At 41.7% G+C, this 15,981-nt stretch overlaps 1 protein-coding gene across 3 annotated transcripts in view; it reads right to left on the bottom strand.

Annotated features, from left to right (window-relative positions):
• EDC3 (enhancer of mRNA decapping 3) overlaps positions 1-15,472 on the bottom strand; it is a 121,807-nt gene extending 106,335 nt beyond the window's left edge. The window contains exon 1 of one of the 3 annotated variants that reach the window (XM_081084789.1): positions 15,336-15,472. The gene's annotated coding sequence lies outside the window, so the exon portion shown is untranslated. Of the gene's footprint in view, positions 1-15,271 lie in introns of all 3 variants that reach the window. The other 2 variants (XM_081084790.1, XM_081084788.1) reach the window with 2 other exon arrangements.
• Positions 15,473-15,981: the final 509 nt, after the last annotated feature.

Raw genomic sequence — 15,981 nt, 5'->3', positions numbered from 1 at the left:
TATTAGAAATAAACTACAATAAAAACAACCCAAAATACTCAAACACCTGGAAGCTGAATAGCATGCTATTAAATATTGACTGGGTTACCAATGAGATCAAAGAAGAAATTAAAAACATCCTGGAAACTAATGACAATGAAAACACAACAATCCAAAACCTATGGGACACAATGAAAGCAGTCTGGAGAGGGAAGTTTATAGCTCTACAGGCCTATCTCAAAAAAACAAGAAAATATGGTAGTAAATCATCTAACTCTACAACTCAAAAAATTAGAAAGAGAGCAACAAGAAAACCCCAGAGTGAGCAGAAGGAAGGAGATAATAAAGATTAGAGCAGAAATAAATGACATAGAGACCAAAAAAACAATACAGAAAATCAATGAAACCAAGAGCTGGTTCTTTGAAAGGATAAACAAGATTGACAAACCTCTAGCCAGACTCACCAAGAAGCAAAGAGAGAGGACCCAAATAAACAAAATCAGAAACGATAGAGGCGAAATAACAGACCCCACAGAAATACAAATGATTGTTAAAAAATACTATGGACAGCTCTACTCCAACAAACTAGACAACCTGGAGGAAATGGACAAATTCCTAGAAAAATACAACCTTCCTAAACTCAATCAGGAAGAATCTAAAAATCTCAATAGGCCAATAACTATGGAAGAAATTGAAGCAGTCATCAAAAAGCTTCCAGCAAACAAAAGCCCAGGACCAGACGGCTTCACAGGGGAGTTTTACCAAACATTCAAGGAAGAACTAAAACCTATCCTCCTCAGACTACTACAAAAAATTCAAGAGGAAGGAACACTTCCAAGCTCATTCTATGAAGCCAGCATCAACCTAATACCAAAACCAGGTAAAGACAACACAATGAAAGAGAATTACAGGCCAATATCCCTAATGAACATAGATGCCAAAATCCTCAACAAAAATTTAGCAAATCGGATCCAGCAGTACATCAGAAAGATCATACACCATGACCAAGTAGGATTTATCCCAGGGATGCAAGGATGGTACAATATGCGCAAATCAATAAACGTGATACATCACATAAACATATTGAAAGAAAAAAACCACATGGTCATATCAATTGATGCAGAAAAAGCATATGACAAAATTCAACACCCATTTTTGATAAAAACTCTCAGTAAGGCGGGAGTAGAAGGATCATACCTCAACATAATAAAAGCCATATATGACACGCCCACAGCCAACATCATACTCAATGGACAAAAATTAACACCATTTCCCCTAAGAACAGGAACAAGACAGCGATGCCCACTCTCACCACTCCTGTTCAACATAGTACTGGAAGTGTTAGCCATTGCAATTAGGCAAGAAGAAGAAATAAAAGGCATCCAAATTGGAAAAGAGGAAGTAAAACTGTCCTTTTTTGCAGACGACATGATATTATACATACAAAACCCTAGAGACTCCATCAAAAAGCTACTAGACTTAATACATGAATTTGGCAATGTAGCAGGATACAAAATTAACCCCAAGAAATCTGAGGCATTTCTATACACCAATAGTGAACTTTCAGAAAGAGAGATTATAAAAACAATCCCGTTTACCATCGCACCAAAAAAATTAAGCTACCTGGGTATAAACTTAACTAAAGAGGTAAAAGACCTCTACTCAGAAAACTACAGGACGTTGATAAAAGATATAGAGGAAGACATAAACAGATGGAAGAACATACCGTGTTCATGGATTGGTAGAATCAACATCATTAAAATGTCCATACTACCCTAAGCAATCTATAAATTCAACGCACTCCCCATTAAAATACCAACGGCATACTTCATATATCTAGAACGAACTCTCCAAAAATTCATCTGGAATAAAAAAAGACCCCGAATAGCTGCAGCAATCCTGAAAAAGACCAAAGTAGGTGGGATCTCAATACCAGATATCAAGATGTATTACAAAGCCACTGTTCTCAAAACTGCCTGGTACTGGCACAAGAATAGGCATATAGATCAATGGAATAGAATAGAGAGCCCAGAAATCGGCCCGAACCAATATGCTCAATTAATATTTGACAAAGGAGGCAAGAACATACAATGGAGCCGAGATAGTCTCTTCAATAAATGGTGTTGGGAAAATTGGACAGATATATGCAAGAAAATGAAGCTAGACCACCAACTTACACCATACACAAAAATAAACTCAAAATGGATAAAGGACTTAAATGTACGACAGGAAACCATAAAAATTCTAGAAGAATTCAAAGGCAACAAAATCTCAGACATATGCCGAAGCAATTTCTTCATTGATACAGCTCCTAGGGCACTTGAAACTAAAGAGAAAATGAACAAATGGGACTACATCAAAATAAAAAGCTTCTGCACAGCAAAAGAAACCATCAACAAAACAACGAGAAAACCGACTGTGTGGGAAAACATATTTGCCAATGTCATATCTGATAAGGGCCTAATCTCCAAAATTTATAGGGAACTCATACAACTCAACAAAAGGAAGATAAACAATCCAATCAAAAAATGGGCAAAGGACCTAAATAGACACCTTTCAAAAGAGGACATTCAGAAAGCCAAGAGACATATGAAAACATGCTCCAAGTCACTAATCATCCGAGAGATGCAAATCAAAACAACAATGAGGTACCATCTCACACCTGTCAGAATGGCTATCATCAACAAATCCACAAACGACAAGTGCTGGAGAGGATGTGGAGAAAAAGGAACACTTGTGCACTGCTGGTGGGAATGCAGACTGGTGCAGCCACTATGGAAGACAGTATGGAGTTTCCTCAAAAAACTGAAAATGGAACTCCCATTTGACCTTGTGAACCCACTTCTAGGAATATATCCCAAGAAACCAGAAACATCAATCAGAAAGGATATATGCACCCATATGTTTATAGCAGCACAATTCACCATAGCTAAGATTTGGAAACAGCTTAAGTGCCCATCAGTAGATGAATGGATTAGAAAACTGTGGTACATCTACACGATGGAATACTATGCTGCTCTAAAAAGGAAGGAGCTCTTACCATTTTCAACGGCATGCATGGAACTGGAGAGCATCATGCTAAGTGAAATAAGCCAGTCAATGAAGGAAAAATACCACATGATCTCACTCATTCATGGATAATAGAGACCATTATAAACTTTTGAACAATAATAGATACAGAGGCAGAGCTGCCTCAAACAGATTGTCAAACTGCAGCAGGAAGGCCGGGGAGGGTTGGGGGACAGGAGGTAGGGGGGTAAGAGATCAACCGAAGGATTTGTATGCATGCATATAAGCATAACCAATGGACATAAGACACTGGGGGATAGGGGAGGCTAGGGGACTGTCTAGGGCGGGGGGGAAAAAATGGACACATATGTAATACCCTTTGTATTACTTTAAGCAATAAAAATAAATAAAAAATTAAAAAAAGAAGAGGAAGAAGAAAATGGTAAATATACAAACTATGAACAACAAATACACGTCTATCAACAAGTAAATCTAAAAAGCAAGTGAATAAATAATCTGATGAACAGAATAAACTGGTGATTATAAAAGAATCAGGGGCATAGAAAGGGAGTGGACTGACTATTCTTGGGGAAGAAAGGGGTGCGGGGGATGCAGGAAGAGACTGAACAAAAATCGTGCACCTATGGATGAGGACAGTGGGGGGGGGGCGGTGAGGGCAGAGGGTGGGGTGGGAAACTGGTGGAGGGGAGCTATCGGGGAAAAAAGAGGAATAAATATAATAATCTGAAAAATAAAGATTTAATGTAAAAAAAGAGAAGAAAAAGAATACAAACTGGATACAGAGAGAATGCCATGTCTGTCAGACAAGAGGCAGAGACTGGAGTGATGCTGCTGCAAGCCATGGATGGCCACAATCACCAGAGGCTAAGAGCATGGAGCAGCTTCTCCCTCAGAGTCCCCAAGAAGGAACCAACCCTGCTAAATGACACTCTGAGATCAGACTTCTGTCCTTCAAAACTGTGAGAGAATAAATTTCTGGGGTTTTTTGGTGGTTGTTTTTTTAAAAAGAATACAAACTGTAAGAGGTGCAAAAAAAGATGCAGAATAGATGACATCAATGAAGGTGGAATAAAGCTGATGTATTCAAGACCTATACTAGTATAGAATTTGTTGATAATTTAATGTGGTAGGTAACAGAAAAGGGAAAAATCACCTTCAAGAAAATAAGAGGTGATTGGAACACACATAATCCCACAACCATTACACACATAATCCCACAACCATTTACACATACCATCATATTGTGTAAGAAACAGCAGCAGAGATTGCATTTATTGCATACTTACCATTTCAGGCATGAGCTAAAACGTTAGGGGCCATTATTTCCTTCCAATCGCAAGACAACCCAATGAGGTAGCTATTTTACTATACGATTTTACAGATGGGGTATTTGCAACCCAGATATTATACTGGATATTTTACACACTTGTAACCAGAACAAAATGTTAGCTTCTTAGGCTCTGGCTGGGTTGCTTAGTTGGTTGGAACATTGTCCCGTACACCGAAAGGTTGCGAGTTCTATTCCTGGTCAGGCACATACCTAGGTCCAGAGTTCCATCCCTGGTTGGGGGATGGGCAGGAGGCAACCAATCAATGTCTGTTTCTCTCTCTCTAAGAATAAAAACATATCCTCAGGGAGGTTCTAAAAAAAAAGTCAGCTTCTTAGTACAAAGGCATATTTTCTATGTTGTATATACTACTCCTTTCTTTTCTTTGCACATTCAGATAATTCCATTTTTCATTTATAAAAAATACAGCAATGATCAATTTCATTTAGTGCTTGTCTTAAATTATTGTCCTAGGATAGAGGCTCAATCAGTTCAAAGGTAAAATCACCTTTTGTCATATTACAATGTACCAGAGCAGAAAACTATTTTTTTACAAACCAAATCATTCTCTGGATAGGTTTAGATAGTCATACCTTTCTTTTAGTATATATTTTTTTATTGATTTCAGACAGGAAGGGAGAGGGAGAAAGAGATAGAAACATCAATAATGAGAATCACTGATGGCTGCCTCTTGCACACCCCGCACCAGGAATCAAGCCCACAACCCAGGCACGTGCCCTGACCGGGAATTGGACCGTGACCTCCTGGTTCATGGGCTGACACTCAATCACTGAGCCACGCTCACCAGGCTAGATAGCCATACATTTAAAATAATGGTACTGCAATATTTAAGAAGGTATTCCATATCATCTTGCCTCATCCCCAAATCACTCCACTGGAGACTACCTCCCAGGCAGTGAAGCACTTCAAGAAAGCTTTCAGATTTATGATGGTAAACAGATGGGCCTTTCTTCTTTATAAACACCCAAAACAATGAGAAGAAAAAAAACAAAAAGGTAAGCCACAGTCAAGGAGAAATAATCACAACAAACGTTTCTGATCCAAGGAATGTATCAAAAATATGTAAGGAAAATTTAGCCCAGCCGGCATGGCTCAGTGGTTGAGTGTTGACCTATGAACCAGGAACTCATTCCCAGTCAGAGCACATGCGCAGGTTGCAGGCTCGATCTCCAGTGTGGAACCTGAGATGATTCTCTCTCATCATTAATGTTTCTATTTCTTTCTCCCTCTCCCTTCCTCTCTGAAATCAATAAAAATAAGGGGGGAAAAAAAGAATATATAAGGAAAGCTTATAAATCAGCAATAAGAAAATGACACATTTTTTTAAAGCAAGCAAAGGAAGTTATTTGAATGGCCAAGAATCATATGAAAAGCTTTTCAACATCATTAATTATTAAGTAAATGCAAATTAAAACACCAGACAATCCAAATGTCCATGAGATGAATGAATAAACAAAATGTGGCATATACATAGAATGGAATAATATAATTCAGTCTTAAAAAGGAAGTTCTGATATATGTTACAACATAAATAAACCTTTAAGACATTAAGTGAAATAAGCCAGACACTAAAGGACAAATTTAGTATGATTCCACTTATATGAGGTTCCTAGAGTAGTCAAACTCAGAGAGACAGAAAATATAATGGTGGCTGCCAAGGGCTGGGGGAGCAGGGCATGGGAGGTTGACTTAATGAGGACAGGGTTTCAGTTTGTGATAATGAAAAAGTTCTGAAGATGGATGGTGATGATGGTTGCACAATGTGAATGTACTCAATGCCCCAAACTGTAACAGTTAAATATGGTTAAAATGGTAAATTTTATAATAAAAAAATTATCAAATCAGAAAAAACACACGCCTTAAGATACCATTTTATAGCCACTACAATGACTTAAAATAAAAGGAACTGGCAGGTAATACCAAAAGTGTGTGACAATGTGGAGTAACTGGGACTCTCTTACAATGCTGATAACGTAAAATGATACAACCACTTTGGAAAATAGTTTGGCAGTTTCTTATAATATGAAACACACTCCCATGACCCAAAATTTCATTCCTAGGATCTATCCAAGAGAAATGAAAACATATTCACAAAGACTTGTACATGAATGTACATAAAGGGGTAGGCAAAAGCAGGTTTATAGTTGTGAATATGTGCAGAGTTTAATCTTGTACTATTTATTTGTATTACAACTGTAAACCTAGTTGTAAACCACCACAATCTCATGATTGCGTATGTCCCCTAACTGGTCTCTCTACTACTCCTGCCCCTACTTCTATTCTTTCTCTGCACAGCAACCAGAGCAAATTTTCAAATGTAAATCAGTTGTCATGATCTTGCTTAGCAACTGTACTAGTAATCAAGACAACCTTCTTTTCCATAAAACTATCATCCCTACATGATGTGATTTCTGCTAACCTCACACAGCTTCATCTCTCACCATTCCCTTTCCACTGTCCTGCAGACACACTGGTCTTACTACTGTTCCTCAAACATGTTAAGCTTGTTCCTTCCCTCCAGAACGTTGCACCAGGTAGTCTCAGAACACACTCTCCCCAACTCTGTGAATGGCTGGTTCTATCTTGTCTTTCGGGTATCTGCTAAAATGTTACCATCCCAAAGAGGCTTTCCTGGATACCCAATCTATTCCCCAACACTCGAAAGCATCTTACCTTCTGTATGAGCTCAGAATAAATCACCCATATGAATTATCTTATTTATTTGTTTATGTTGTGTCACCCCACTAGACTGTAAGCTCCGTGAAGGCAAGGAACCTTGACTGTCTTGTTCAGTCAATAAGAATGCCTAGAATAGAAACGGAACTCAATAAATAATCAATGAATGAATTAGACATAATAAATCTGACAGAAGTTAATCACTCAAAGTCTAGAGTTCCTAAATATTTGTATCTAAATGCCTGGCTGGCCCTAGCCAGTTTGGCTCAGTGGCTAGAGTGTTGGCCTACAGACTGAAGGGTCCCAGGTTCGATTCTCCGGCCAAGGGCATAGGCCTGGGTTGTAGGCTCAATCTCCAGTGCAGGAGGCAGCTGATCAGTGACTCTCTCTCATCATTGATGTTTCTATCACTCTCTCCCTCTCCCCTTCCTCTATGAAATCAATGAAAATATATTTTTTTAAATGCCTGGCTGTTTTTTGGAAATGGTTCTAAAAATACAATTATCCTTTAAGCATACTCTATGCAAAATCCTATATAAGATATGACATCTAACAGTGCCCTAGACACAGAAGTCAGAAAAATAGCAGATGAGTATATGAGTATATATGTAACTTACAATATTAAGTATAAAATGAAACACTGGCTTAGTGTTTTCCATGAAAATAAAAAATAGAGTAGCATTTCAAGCGGTTTTAAATATTAATTTTAGAAATATATCTACATAAAATATAAAAAAGGAAAAATAACAAAAAAGCATACAAAGAAGCAAAAAGCACTCCTGTGGTAATCAAAAATATAAAAACCTAAAGACAAACTCAGGTAGTTCTCTAGTGATCTAATTGAGCAAGTATCACAAAACTATCCTGACAGAACAGAAATAAAAGAAGCAATGCATTAGCAGGCTCATCCATAAGACTTTTTTTTTCACATTTTATTATAGAAAATTTCAAACTACAAAAATGTAGGTAGAACAGCATAATAAACCTTCACATATCCTCACTGAGTTGCAACAATTATCAATATATCTATAAAAATTTAATAAATCAGGTAAATTTCCCATACAACACAATTTCCACAACACTGATGACAGTAAACGAAACAAAATACACATATGTACTTCAGGCTTATTTTCCCCAGACTGATCAGCCTTTGACTACTTAATGTAACAAAAGTACGAATTTCTTTTCTGATCACTTATGCCCACCATGATTCTATTCTGATGCTTATTTTAGACTAAAAGAGACTGTGCATGGGTACAGTCTCTAGGCCTGGCCTGCGATCAGGGCCATCTTCCCTGGTTGCCCACAGCTGGCCCCACCCCCTGCTGCCACCCACCCCTAGTTCCCCTTTCGCCATTGGGTGCTCGGTGCCTGACAGCCGGGGTAAGGGACTGAGAAGTTGGCTGTTCCTGCCCGCTTGCCGGCCTCGCCCCTGCTGTGGGTTGTCCTGTGTGTGGGGCAACTAGTGGGGGTGGGGGGCCTTGGTCTGTCACCACCCACATCTCCTGCCAGTGGTTCCCAGTTCCCATCAGGCGAGCAGAGACTGCCGGCCGGGGAAAAAAAACAAAAGTGGTCAGTGAGCCTCACAGGGACTGGTCCAGCAGTCATTATGATCATTCTGCCTTTAGAGTCAATTTGCATATTTCCCTTTTATTATATAGGATAGATGTAGAATGAAAAGCTACAGTAAGAATTTTTAAAATACCAGAAATTAATCAAATGTGAAAAGACTTTTACTTCTTTTGTTGTTGTTGTTGTTAATCCTCATCCGAGGATATGTTTTTCCATTAATTTTTAGGGAGAGAGGGAGGGAGGGACATTGATGTGAGACAGACACATGGATTGGTTGCCTCCCCCACATGTCCTGACCCAGGCTGGGGATTTAACCTGCAACCCAGGGACTTGCCCCTGACGTGGAATCGAACCTGCAACCCTTCCATGGATGGGCTGACACTCTAACCACTGAGCATATGCAAGCAAGAGAATCAATTTCCACACTACTTTTCATAAACTTGATCTGCCTAGTTGAATTATCAATAAAAGATTTTTAACCATAACATTTATTACTTCATCAGAAAAGTACAGTGCATGGGCCAAATCTTACTCACTACCAATAAAGTTTTATGGGAACACAACCATGCTCAGCTGTTTGCTTGTTGTCTGTGGCTGTTTTTTGCACTACAATGAAAAAGTTGAACAGTTAGGACAAAAGCTACATGGCTCACAAAGCCTACCATCTGGACCTTTACAGAAGTTTGCTGACTTCTGCTTTAAGACAAAATTTTGTGAAAATGGATGGATACAAGTTCAAAAAGAAAAATGAAAAAAACATGAAATGGACCAATTCCCAGAATGATACAAATTACCAAAAGTGAGTTAAGAATAAAAGAAAATGTGGATAGACCTATATCAAGTAAAGAAATTGATTTAGTAATTAAAAATCTACCCATAAAAGTCCTTTCCCAGGGACTTCATTGGTAAATACTATCAGACATATAGAAAGAAATAATTGACAAACTCTTTCAGAGAATATAAAAGGAACATTTCCCAACTAATTTACCATGGTAGTACAGTTGATCTTGAACAATGAGGGAGTTAGGGGCAGTCTAAAATCTCTGAACTTTTGATTCCCAAAAAACTTAACACTGTCCCTTGGTAGCCACAGGGGATTGGTTCTAGGACACTCTCACACCCACAAGGATACCAAAATCTACCAATGCTCAAGTCCCTTACATAAAATGGTATAAACAATGCATACAGTTGACCTATATTGATAGATTCCCAACTGAGAATTTAAAATACTGTTTTTAATCCACACTTGATTGAATCTATGGAGGCAGAAACCCAGGTATATGGAGGCCAATTTATAGAAAAAACACATGGCTCAGTGGCTGAGCGTTGACCTATGAACCTGGAAGTCACAGTTCAATTCCCGGTCAGGGCACATGCATGGGTTGCAGGCTAGATCTCCAGTAGGGGGGCGTGCAGGACGCAGCCGATCTATGATTCTCATTATTGATGTTTCTCTCTCTCTCTCTCTCTCTCTCTCTCTCTCTCCCCCCTCCCTCTCTGAAACCAATCCTATCTAATAAAAGAGAAACATGCAAATTGACCATACCCCCGAACGATTCCCATTGGCAAATCAGGGCGATATGCAAATTAACTGCCAACCAAGATGGCGGCCGGAAGCCAGGCAGCTGAAATGAATAGGAGGCTTGCTTCCTCCAGTGATGGAGGAAGCCAAGGTTCCCCGCCTGCTGCTGCCGGCCTCTGAGCTGCAATCTAAGAAACAATGTTGCAATTATAGAAGCTAAACAAGCTCCAGATAGCTGTTTTCAGCCAGCCGGCCTCGGAGCTTAGAGAGGCAGTGATGGCAACAGTGTTTCAATTATAGAAGCTAAACAAAGCCCAGATACCTGCTTTCAGCAGCCGAGGCCTCAAGCTGGAGCCGGCCTCAGAGCTAAAGCTGGCTCTCCATTCCAGTGACAGCCATAGAAAGTAAATAAATCCCAGAATAAAAAGAAAAAAGAAAAAAAGGAGAGGCTGGGAGCTTCAGTCACCCACCAGCCTGAAAACAGCCCTCAGCCCTTCACCCAGGCTGGACAGGCACCCCAGTGGGGACCCCCACCCTGAAGGGGGTGTGACCAGCTGCAAACAGCCATCATCCCCTCATCCAGGCTGGCCAGGCACCCCAGTGGGGACCCCCACCCTGATCCGGGACACCCTTCAGGGCAAACCAGCCAGCCCCAACCCGTGCACTAGGCCTCTATTCTATATAGTAAAAGGGTAATATGCAAACTGGCCCTAACAGCAGAAGGACTGGGAATGAATGGTCACTATGACACACACTGACCACCAGGGGGCAGACGCTCATTGCAGGAGCTGCCCTCTGGTGGTCAGGGCGCTCTCACATGGGAGAAGCTCTGCTCAGCCACAAGCCAGGCTGATGGCTGCCAGTACAGCAGTGGTGGTGGGAGCCTCTCCCGCCTCCTCAGCAGCGCTAAGGATGTCCGACTGCAGCTTAGGCCTGCTCCCCGCTGGCAAGTGGACATCCCCCGAGGGCTGCCAGGCTGCCAGAGGGATGTCTGACTGCCATCTTAGGCCCAATCCCCCCGGGGAGCGGGCCTAAGCCAGCAGGTGGTCATCCCCTGAGGAGTCCCAGACTATGAGAAGGCACAGGCCGGGCTGAGGGACCCTCCTCTGCCCCCCGAGTGCACAAATTTTTGTGCACCAGGCCTCTAGTAAAAGTATATTTAAAAAAGAAAAAAATTTGGGTATAAGCGGATCCACGAAGTTCAAACCTATATTGTTCAAGGGTCAACTGTATCACTCTGATAACTAAAGCCAAACAAAGACATCAAAAAGAAAACCTCATATCAATATCCCTCATGAACACACACAAAAATTCTTAACAAAATATTAGTAAACTAGAGGCCCAATGCACGAAATTCGTGCAAGAGTAGGCCTTCATTCCCCTGCTGCCAGCACCGACTTCCCTCTAGCACCCAGCACCCCGGCTTCCCTCGCAGCCCCGGCTTCATCCGGAGGGATGTCCGGAAGGACGTCTGGTCTAATTAGCATATTACACTTTTATTATTATAGATTGAATTCAGCAACATATAAAAAGTATTATACACCATGATTAAGTGGGGTTCATTACAGGAACACAAGACTGGCTTAACATCTGAAAATCAAGCACAGTAATACAATATACCATTTATATATATATATATCTTAGAGCAGCGGTTCTCAACCTGTGAGTCGCGACCCTTTGGGGGTTGAACAACCCTTTCACAGGGGTCGCCTAAGACCATCGGAAAACACATATATAATTACATATTGTCTTTGTGATTAATCACTATGCTTTAATTATGTTCAATTTGTAACAATGAAATTGGGGGTCACCACAACATGAGGAACTGTATTAAAGGGTCGAGGCATTAGGAAGGTTGAGAACCACTGTCTTAGAAGGTTTTGAAAATATGTTTTTATTGATTTCAGAGAAGGGAGAGGGAGAGAGATAGAAACATCAATAATGAGAGAGAATCATGATTGGCTGCCTCCTGCATACCCACTATGGGGGATCAAGACTGCAACCCAGACATGTGCCCTGAGAATTGAACTGTCACCTTCTGGTTCATGGGTGGATCGATGCTCAACCACTGAGCAATACCAGCTGGGCTCTTAGAGGGTTTTTAATGTAATAAAGTTTTATTTGTATATTTTAAAAACATCAAATTGTTATTTTATTTAGCTTTGTATTATTTTTACAAAGTCAACATTTACAATATAAGAAATTACATCCTTAACTTTGTATTGTTGTTAATCCTAACCTGAGGATATTTTTTCTATTGATTTTTAGAGAGAGTGGAAGGAGGGAGGGAGGGGGAGAGGAAGAGAGAGAGAGAAACATTGCAAGTGCCCAGATGGGGACTGGGGATCAAATCTGCAACCCAAGGACGTCCCCTTAAACAGGAATTGAACCAGCAGCCCTTAGGTGCATGGGGTAACACTCCAACCCAGAGCATATCCTTAACTTTTAAAAATTAAATACTTAGCCCTAGCAGGTTTGGCTCAGTGGATAGAGCCTCGGCCTGAGGACTGAAGGGTCCCAGGTTCGATTGTGGTCAAAGGCACAAGCTCAGGATGCAGGCTCAATCCCCAGTAGGGGGCATGCAGGAGGTAGCCCATCAATGATTCTCTCATCCTTGATGTTTCTATCTCTCTCTCCATCTCCCCTCCTCTCTGAAATCAATAAAAAAAATTTTTTAAAAATTAAATGTTTAAACTACTTAAGTTTATGATGAAAAATTTCAGATGCCAACTTAAAAGTAAGAGATTTCCCAATGTTTTAGAAACTTTCAAGCAAAAATATTTTAAGACCACACTGACCTTGAATATGTATGAAATGATGATGGGGAAAGGATCACTCATGCCAAAGCAACTTCACCATCTCAGACAACCAATAAAAAAATTACTTTTTATAATTTGACAAATTCCAATTCCTTCTAATGTCTAACCTCACAATTTCTTTATTCTTGTAGAGTACTAAGACCTAAGCCTAAAATTCCTGGTGTGAGCCAACCAGTGCTGGGGTCAAGTGATGCAACAACCTTCCTTGATCTTACATTTTCCTAATGCAATCTAATACTTCAGGTCACACCAGTTCTTCTCACAGGCTAACCATACCACTGACTCAGATGACTGAGATTCCACATCTTTTTATACATGAGCCCCTCCTAGGTCACATCTCTCCCGTCATTAACTGGTATAACTGAATTTTTTGGACTCCAAGTGGAATTCCTCACATTTATAAGATCCTTCCATTCCATTAAGTTGCACTGGGCAAATCTTGAGATTAGCCAGATGATACTTCATCAAGGCCACATATTTGCTAAGCATACCTTTCAGATAAGACTATAAAGACATTCTGTGTATAAAGAAAGTGTCAGAGCCTCAACTCAGATCATCAGATCCCAGCGGTCCTGTATCCATAAATCAAACCCTCAAAACACAGATACTCAATGTCATGACTCCATCTACTTTTACCACAATCTGGCAAATTCCCCCATCTCACCCATCATGCCATCATAAAAGACTTAAATGCCTTGCTAAAATTGATACTATCACTATGGATATTATATCCACTTTGAGCTACCAATTTGGATGCCCTGTCCGGCTGATCTGAATTTATAAGAATTCTAGTAACCTGGCTACTCTGGCTGAGAACAACAGAAAAATTACACATTTTCCACTCTGAATTAACTACAGAATCTCAGGAATCACGAGGAACTTAAACATTTTCTAGTCCAATGTTTTTCAAACTATAGGTTTTAGCAATCAGTCAATTTAGTGAGTTGCAATCAACTTTTTTTTTCTTTCAATGAAGTAATGTCCGAGTGCATCATATGTAGAAAGGGTAAATTTTTTTTTTAATATATTTTATTGATTTTTCACAGAGAGGAAGGGAGAGAGATAGAGAGAGTTAGAAGCATCGATGAGAGAGAAACATCGATCAGCTGCCTCCTGCACATCCCCCACCGGGGATGTGCCCGCAACCCAGGTACATGCCCTTCACCGGAATCGAACCCGGGACCTCTCAGTCCGCAGGCCGACGCTCTATCCACTGAGCCAAACCGGTTTCGGCTAGAAAGGGTAAATTTTTGTTGTGTGTGTGTGTGTACACACACTTTATGCATGCAGGGAACATACTGAGTCATGATGTAATATGTATCTAGCTGTGGGTCACAGTCAAAGGAGATATTGTTTGAGAGACATTGCTAGTCCCAAAGCCCTACCCTCACAAGGAAGCTCCAACAAAATATTCTTGGTAATCAAAAGTTGTTGTTTGTAACCATCTTCACAGAAAAACCAACAAATAGGAATTTTGTGCTTAGTACACCTAATCTGCTATTCATTAAAAAAAAAAAAGACTAGACTCATTCGGGGGTTTCCAGTTGAAATAGGGACCTACTCAGAAAACTGTCATTTATGCTTTCATGAGATTAAGACCAATTATACAGACGGCAGGATGAAATCACTTTAGCCAATGGCTACGAAAGAGAATAAAACCATTCTGGGTCTTCAGCTCCTCTCCTGATACCAGGGGAGAGGATTGTTATGATTCCAGCTAGCTCTGGAATTGGGAGATTTATTGAAAACTAACTGGCCAAGCAGGCGAGGACTATGCCTCCCACACAGCAAAATATTTTAACCACTTATAAGTCAATTATTGTTAAAGTCAATCAATATCACACAAAGAACACTGGTAATCAGAAGTTCAGCCTTACTCCAACAGCAGGAAAGAATCATGGGCAAGTTCCCAGGATTCAGCAGAAACTGGGCCCTGCAGGTAACATTAGTTTCTCAGCCACCTCTCCCTTCCAGACCCCAGTTCATCTCTGTCCTCAAGCCATCAGCCATGGATGTGGCACTCGCGCTCTTCCCGGCCACGCTACTCCACTGTGCAAAAGGAAACTGAGGCACAAAGCAATGAGTGGGCGAGCTGCAGCAGCCATCAACAGGGCTAACCAAGCGCCCAGGCCGCTTAAAGCTGCACACCCACTCCATTCCCAAACTGCTTAGAATCCCGCGGTCCTTGGCCTAAACCTCAAACCACGCCCCCGAGGCCACCCCTAGTACCTGGCCCTCGGCGCGCCGGACGCGGCCTCGAGCACGTGCGCGCCTCTATAAAAGTCTAGGAAGCCTGGAATCTCGAAGCCTTAAAGCAAACCCACCTGGCAACCCCGGAAGCCCCCTCCCAGGAGCGCCCACAAACCAGCCGCCGCCCCTAGCTCCAACCTCCAAGCCGTCAGGTCCGCGCCTCCTGGGCACACCACGCCAATCAGCCCAAACTCGAGGAGGAACCCACAGACTAAGGGGCTGCTGCAACCCACCCCCACAGGCGCGGCCGCCGGAAGTGCCTGCGTATCCACGCCACCGTCGTGAGGTCACTTCCTGTGGGACGCCTTGGAAACGAGGGCGGGCGGTTAGGGGCGGGGCGCCGGGAAATTGAAGAGCTTGGGAGCCGGCGGGAGGGCCGGTGTTGCTTGCCCCGCCTGCTTATGTCGGCTGGAGACCTGCTTGGCTGGGGTCCTACCCACATCCCGGCCCGGATGCCTGGGGGACTACGCTCTTTCTGGAAGACTTGGTGACAAGCTCCCGCTTTCCCTCTAGCCCCCCTTGTGCTAATCTCCGAGCAAGAGCAGAGAATTTTGGGGACGAGGAGTTGTGATGTGAGCCCCATCTTTGGTCAGTTGCAGCCGTGGGACGCAATAAGTAGGCCCCGGGATGGATTAAAGGAAACTAGAAGTCCCTTTGTGGTTGATCAGAATTTATCACCTTTGGCCCATTTGGGGATTAGTGTCAGCCAATCTGTGAGTGATTGTCCCCCCTCCCCCCGCATCCGCCCCCAGTACTAGTTAGTTGCACGAGAAAATGCCTCTCC

Source organism: Myotis nattereri (assembly GCF_964212035.1).
Source record: "Myotis nattereri genome assembly, chromosome: 1".
Taxonomy (NCBI): domain Eukaryota; kingdom Metazoa; phylum Chordata; class Mammalia; order Chiroptera; family Vespertilionidae; genus Myotis; species Myotis nattereri.
Note: the sequence above shows the minus strand (reverse complement) of the source record. Positions and strands in the feature narration are given on the sequence as shown.